Here is a 7,885-nt window from a genome sequence, read left to right on the forward strand (position 1 = left end):
CCCGGCAGTCGAAGCGTCGCCGGAGACACAGAGACTGGACCGAAACTCCTCGAAGACGGGAGTAGGCAATCCCTTAGTCATCACATCAGCAAACTGTTGTGTCGTCGGCACGTGGAGAACCCGAACACGGCCAAGGGCAACCTGCTCGCGCACGAAGTGAATATCGAGCTCAATATGATTCGTCCGTCGATGGTGCACCGGGTTGGCGGAGAGATAGACCGCGCTGACATTATCGCAGTAGACAAGAGTGACCTTGTGAACATCACATAGCAACTCTTGGAGCAGCTGACGTATCCAAGAGCACTCGGCCACGGCATTGGCCATGGCACGATACTCTGCCTCAGCGCTGGAGCGGGAGACCGTGGGCTGCCACTTCGATGACCAAGAGATCAACGAGGGCCCAAGGTAGACGCAGTAGCCGGACGTAGAGCGTCGCGTGTCGGGGCAGGCAGCCCAGTCAGCATCCGAGTAGACCACAAGGTCGGTGGAGGCGGAGGCCGTCAGGGTGAGTCCCAATGACATGGTGCCACGTATGTAACGGAGAATACGCTTCACCAGAGTCCAGTGAGAGTTACGCGGGGCGTGCATATGGAGGCACACCTGCTGAACAACGATAGAGCGATAAAATGCTCAATCGGACGCGAGAGACCCCTCCAGAGCAGAGACCTTCACCTTCGTGTCGACGGGGGTGGGCGCTGGCTTGTAGTTAAGCATACCGGCACGCTCAGGGCGCTCGTGGGCGTACTTCTGCTGATGCAGAAAGAAACCGTCAGCCCCGCGGATCACCTCGATGCTGGGAAAGTAGTGCAGGGGCCCCAAGTCCTTGAGGGCAAACTCATCATGAAGACGAGCGGTCAGCCGCTGAAGGAGATCGGGGGCGGACGCCGTGGGGATGATGTCGTCGACATAGAGCAGCAGATATGCGGTGTCAGCTCCTTGATGATACACAAAGAGTGAGGCATCGGAGCGAGTGGACCGAAAGCCCAGAGACTGCAGGAAGGCTGCCATACGCTGGTACCAAGCCTGAGGCGTCTGCCTCAACCCGTACGGAGAGCGGGAGAGCAAGCACACAAAGTCGGGATGCTCGGCGTCGACGGAACCAATAGGCTGCTCACAAAACACCTGCTCGGCGAGATGACCATGCAAGAAGGCGTTGGAAGCGTCCAACTAATGCACAGGCCAGGAGCGCGAGACGGCCAGTTGAAGGACGACGCAGATCGTGCCCGGTTTCACAACCGGGGCGAAGGTGTCGGTGAAGTCCACGCCCGCGCGCTGCCGAAAACCACGAACCACCCATCGAGCCTTGTAGCGCTCGAGAGAACCGTCCGGCAAGTCTTGTGGCGAAACACCCACTTCCCAGAGATGATATTGGCACGGAGGGGTCGCGGAACAAGCTTCCGCATGCGGTTGCGCTAGAGGGCATCAAACTCCTCCTGCATCGCAGCCAACCAATGGGGATCCCGAAGGACGGCACGAGCGGAGGTGGGGATGGGTGATGGCGTCGATGTCGAGGCAGCGCACGCATACTCGTCGGAGGAGTAGCGCGTGCTCGGCCGATGCACTCCTGCACGGGCACGGGTGACCGGGCCGGAGAGGGCGGTGGGTGCCGCGGCAGCGGGGGCCACAGCGACGTCAGGGGCCGCGGCCACAACAGGGGCGCCCGCGGCGGCGGGGGCCGCAGCCACAACAGGGGCTCCCGCGGTGGGGGCCGTGGCGTCAGGAGCCGCGACGGTGCCAGTCGAGCCAGCCACGGAGGAAGCGACGGGCGAGGTCAAGGTCAAGCCCGTCGCGGGAGTGGCGGTGCTGGCCTGGGTGGCGGGTGGAGTGCCCGCGGGCTCGACCTCGTGCGAGGGAGCTGGGGACTCGGGGGACCGGTCGGACTCAACCTCAGGTGAGGGAGTCGAGAACCCGGGATGGGGTGGCAGAAGGCACCGGGTCGGGGGGGCGCCGGGGGGTGCCGTCGCGCGTCGCACCAGGTAGGGGCGCAGGGGCCGGAGCCGAAGAAGCCGCGGCCGGAGGAACCTGAAAAAAAGGGAACACCGTCTCGATGAAATACACGTGTCTCGAGGTGTACACACGATGAGTGACAGGATCATAGCACCGGTAACCTTTGGTGTTGGGAGGGTAGCCAAGGAAGATGCATGGGACCGAGCGGGGTGCAAGCTTGTGTGGCGTGGTGGACGCGGTGCTAGGATAACAGAGACACCCAAATATGCGAAGACCATCATAGGACGGTGGTGTACGGAAAAGAAGGTGGTGAGGGGCATAGTTCCACCAGGAACGACACGGACGAATGTTGACTAAGAGAGAGGCGATGGCGAGGGCATCGGGCCAGAACCGAGCGGGCACGTTAGCGTGAAAGAGCAACGTGCGAACGCAGTCATTAAGAGTGCGAAGAATGCGCTCAACGCGGCCGTTCTGCTGTGAAGTGTAGGGGCAAGTCAGACGAAAGGTGGTGCCGTGAGAGGCGAGAAGGGAGCGAAGAGCGACGTTGTCAAACTCTTTTCCGTTATCAGTTTGGAGTGCAAGTATGGGGCGACCGAACTGAGTGGTGACATAGGAATAAAAGGTGGTGAGTGTGGCTAAAGCATCGGATTTACGACGAAGGGGAAAGGTCCACACATAATGAGAATAATCATCTAAAATCACCAAATAGTATAGATAGCCCGTGTTACTTGCAACGGGAGACGTCCAAATGACAAGCCTCACAAAAGGGAAGACGCGTGTGCTTGCCCAAATGACAAATCACCAAACATCACTATGAATCAACTGAAACGGAAAAGTGGAAACTGAGGTAGACGCACTAAAGGGAAGATGCGCGTGCTTGCCCAAATGACAAGCCTCACAAGTATGCTCGTCAAGCTTATTACATGAGAAAGAAAAACTCCTAAGAATCTGACGCAAAACGGCGGGGTTGGGGTGGCCCAAGCGAGCAAGCCAAAGGTCGACGCCGGCGAAGAGAGCGACGGGTGTGGAAGTGGAGGCGCCGGCGTGCACGAGATAAAGCTCGTCAGGACTATCACATCGGTGAAGGACCATCCGGGTACGGACGTCCTTCACAGAAAAACAAACACTGTGAAATTCAACAGTATGAGGATTCTCACGAGTAAGACGACGAACAAAGACTAAGCTAGTGACTATGTCAGGTGAAACAAGAACGGTGGACATAGTGATAGGTGTGGAACTGGAATGAAAACTAGTGCTACCGACATGGGTGATGGGTAAAGAGGAACCGTTGCCAACGGTGATGTGAGTGGGAGTGTGAACGGGAGTGGAGGAGGAAAGGTTACCGAGATGAGCTGTCATGTGCGCAGTAGCACCCGAATCCATGTACCAATCGAATCCACTGCTATACGCGCTCAACGACGGCGCCGAGTGTAGGGCGGCCAGGAGGGCTGGGTCCCACGGTATAGGTGCCGGCGGCGGCAGCTGGCCTTCATAGGGCGGCGCCTGGGCGGGCGCGCCGTAGCCGCCAAGGGATGGCGACGCGAACGGGGCACCGTAGGGCTAGTAGGGGGCGCCAACGAACGTCTGATGGCCCGCTGGACGGGGGCCAAGGAGACCCGTTGCAGGAGCCCGTGGGATGGGCATATGATAGGCATGGACGACGCCCGTCCACGGGTTCTGACCGGCGGCCCATGGAAAAGGCGGCTGCTGGAAGTGGAGCGCCCTCCCCCCGCACCCTGCGGCTGCTGCTGGCGGCGGCCCCCGCCACCCTGCCGGTTGCGCCGGCCGCCGCCACCTTGCGGCTGCTGGGGAGGCGCGGACGGCAGCGGGTAGTAGCCGGCAGGTGCTGGCGACGCAGACTGGCGGGGGGAATGTTAGAGCGGCGCGGGGCGACTGGCTAGCGGGCGTGGCTAGCTAGCAATGTCTACACTGCTAGCTAGCTACGAGGCGTGAATACATCAGCGGCTACGCGGCTCAGGACGTGCAGGCGGAAATGGCAAGGCAGCTGCGGCGCGAGGTAATGGGAGGAAAGGCGCGCCAGCGGCGTTGCGGTGATGGGTTGCGGCCGCGGCAGCGGCGCGGCGGTGGCGGCGGCTGACCCTAGGGTTAGATCGGAAAGGATGATACCATGTAGACAGATAATTTACAATACGATATATTGATTTAAAGTGCTGATGCACGCATATATAATATAAGGGAAGATCTCTATCTTAAATATACAAAATTAGGAGGTGGGTCACAACTCCAATACACACAGAACAAAATACATACTCAATACATACGACGGCAATGGAAAAACTGGTGTCCATCATACTTCCGCTTGCGCTCCTCCCTCTCTCCTCCTATGAATCGTGCATCTAGTCAGCCCCGTTGGCCACCTCAAGCCATGGTCCCGCTGATGACTGCAACACAAGCCCCCACGTACTGCTAGCCGAGCCTGCATATGTCTCATTGCATGCGGTCATAGCCGTGTCGTACGTGTGCCCTGCTGCCATGTCGCGGCCTTGCTCGCCGCTGCTAGTGGCGAATGCACTGCCTCGACCGCTTGCGCTCGCCGCTATGCGCCGTTGTTGGCCAAGCCAGAGCGACGGTGCAAGCTGCCATATGTCGCTTCGATGTGCTCCCACCAACGTTGATAGCTAGCATGCCACGGGGTTTGTCTGTGCGTGCATGGCCGTTCTGTCCATCACTGGCCAGCTAAGAACACGCATGTTTGTAACTGCTATGAGACAGCTAGCTAATTTTTTTTTTTGAGAATTACAGCTAGCTAATTTACGTCGTCGTAAACAAGCGTCAAGCGTCAACCAAACACGTCAGAGTATTCTCAATACTACGAAATACTTTGATATGACAAAACGATGATATTTTTTCGATAAAGGGTGTATTTTATCGATTCAAAATGAAGCATAAAAAAGATACAAATACGATGAGCATACACCCGGCCACTGCATAGCTAGGATGCACACAGCCAACACCAACACACACACAAAAACACGCTGTCAAATAGCAAAGTCATATAAGATCAAAGCTATGAGTTTTTAGACGAGGAAAAAAGAAAAAAATGCCCAAAGCAATCCGATCCTGGATCGACAAACTATAGCAATGACCATATCTGCACCGACCATCGCATGACACCACACAAATGATGAGGTTCTTCAACAACAACGTCTTCAGGAAGGGAGCAACACTCGAATGTCACCGTCACCGGATCGAGCCACCCAAGGCTACAATCTAAGGTTTTCACCCTGAAGAATCAGCCCGAGCATTTCAGCCTTCAACAAGGTAACAAAGTAAAAACATCGCCATTGCCAGGTATATCCAACTCGAGCCAAACATAGGTTTTCACCCCGAAGCTCAAGACCGGGTCTCAAGTAACACCACCATCGAAGTCAGTCATGTGTTGGCGCCACCACTTTTTCACAATCCTAGCAGCTACATGTGGTGTGACCGCCGCTGCCGCACAACCATCCCTCTGCATCAAGACTTCATCCATAGTTTGCATCTCGCCACCGAAGTCAACCACAGGATCTTTGAAGATGAACTTTCAGAAAGTCTTTTGATGGTGACCACAATCCACAGCGAGACCGCCGCTGTCCCGGATCCAATTCCCGATGACGCAATCAGAAGCGATAAAGCAGATCTGCCAACTCCACCTAGTCGTGAAGACCCGGCCATGCCGCTGCCCGCCAAGACCTAGGTGACCAAGCAGCTATCAATATGTGCTGCAGCTAGCCGGCAGCCTGGAGCCCTGGACGAGCATCTGCACGCATGTGCACCTATGAAACAGCCGTGTGGATGCGGCCATGAACCAGCCCCGCACGGTAGTCTAGGCCACGGATTTCATCAAGATCGGAAGGCCGGAATCACCAGGTAGCTGCCAGATCGAGAAGCTAGCAGCTAGATTGGAAGGCGACCAAGGGGAACAACAAAAGAAAAAACAAGAGGCCGGAGATGCCCCGCCGCCGCCGTCCGCCGAGCGGCCGTCTTCCTTCGGCAGCGTGGTGAACGGCGCTGCGAGGGAGGGTCTCCCAAGGTGCCACGGCAGCGCCTCCGGAGTCGCGTGAAGCAACCCGGGAGGTTAGGGGTTCTGTTACCAAAACTGTGGTATCTGGTACCTATAGATTAAAATACTCTAATTTTTCATTACTGCAGTTTTTGCAATACTCTGCTGCCAAACGGGGCCTAAGCTTTTAGAGCATGTACAATGATGCTATCTTAGGAGTGCGATGTAGGATAAATGATGAGGTGGAGGAGAGAAAACTCATAAGAAAAGACTTGTCTTCTCTTATTTAAGATAAGACAAGAGATGAACTTTTAGCACAATTTGTTTCACCATGTTTTAAGGAATTACTAGTTATTGAAGATAAGGTTAAGATATAACCCATTGTAAATATACTTTTTTTGTCATTTCTAAATTGTATGTAAAACATAAAATAAGACTGTCTTATCAACTATTGTACATGCCCTTAAGAGGCTCATGTGTTCAGGCAAAGGATCGATCGCTAAACAAAAGCTACCATGGGGTTGCAAATCTGCCCTGCACTAGGCCGTGTCCTATGCGTCCTTTTTTGCGGGAGGCAAAGTTCGTGCCGTGCTGGTCGGCTTTACGGAGAAATAACAGACGATGAGCAGTCTTCTTTTCTACACAGCGTAAAATTAGGCGTGTTTGGCCGAATACCAGAACACGACACGCCGCGAACAAAAATCGATCGGCGCCAAACTTTTGGCGTGCATGCAGTGCCGTCCAAGATGAATTAGCGACGCCTTACACTCTCGAATCTATTAGAGCATTTTCAACAGACGTCGAACGCACCGCGTACAAAAAACAGCTTTGCCGTGTGTCCATCGCCTGGTTTGGCGCGGCGCGCACCGCTGGCTCCAGCAGCCGCGCTAAGATGCAGCACGCGCGCCGCTCCATCAGCGCGCAAAAAATGCAGCACGCGCGCTCATTTTACAACATTTTTGGAAGCATAGATAATAGGATAAAAAAACGATAAATTGCATAGATAAAAAACGATATGAAGGTATTTTACATCGGTGCAACTAGATAGATAGTTCGAAAGCATAGATAGATAGAACTACGGTGCAACTAGATAGAAACTACTACGGCATACATAGATAGAAACTACTCCAAGTCGCTACCATCATCACCATCATCATCCTCGTCGGTGTTGTCCGAGGTATCGAGCCATATGTCGTCCCGACGTTCATCGTCTGACGTAAAGATCGACCTCCCACTTGCTTCAACGATATCGCACTGCGCATTCGCCAATGCCTTCCGCCGACGCCGGTCCGCCCGCTCCGCGCGGCGCCTTGCCGTCCTCTCCGCCCAGTAGGCACGCTCGTCGGCGACGTCCTTCGGGTGGCGACGACGCCACTCCGCTATGGCTCGCTCGTCCTCCTCGGCGATGAGGATGCGGCGGCAGCGCCGAGCATGGTCGGCACGGTCCATGTCGGTGATGAGACGCGGCGGAGGGGCGACGCGCTGCGCCTGCTCGCGCGTGAAGACGTCCCGGAAGTTCATCTGCGACCGGGACCTATCCAAGCGCCACGCCGCCGCGCCGTACGCGCGGGCCGCCTCGTACGCGCTCCGGAACGACCCGAGGCCGAGCCGGACGTCGTCGGACCGGATCTCGGCGGAGTACCAGCCGTTGGGGCGCTCGCGGACGCCGCGGTAGCCCGAAGAACCCGGGCGGCGCAACGGCATGGTGGCGCGGTGGTGGCGTAGAAGGCGGCGAAGCGGCAAGGTGGCGAAGCGACGAGGTTGCGAGGGGAGGGCGCGTGGCTGTGTGTGCGCGCGTGGCGAGCACGGCATTTTATAGGCGCGCGCGAAGCGGCGCGCTAAATCTACCGCGCCGCGTGCCGCTTTCTCCCACGCGTGCAAACGCTTTCCGCGGGCGGTAAGTTCCCGCCACCGCTGAAACGCGCGGAACCAGCC

The sequence above is a fragment of the Triticum dicoccoides genome, chromosome 6A (assembly GCF_002162155.2).
Source record: "Triticum dicoccoides isolate Atlit2015 ecotype Zavitan chromosome 6A, WEW_v2.0, whole genome shotgun sequence".
NCBI lineage: Eukaryota > Viridiplantae > Streptophyta > Magnoliopsida > Poales > Poaceae > Triticum > Triticum dicoccoides.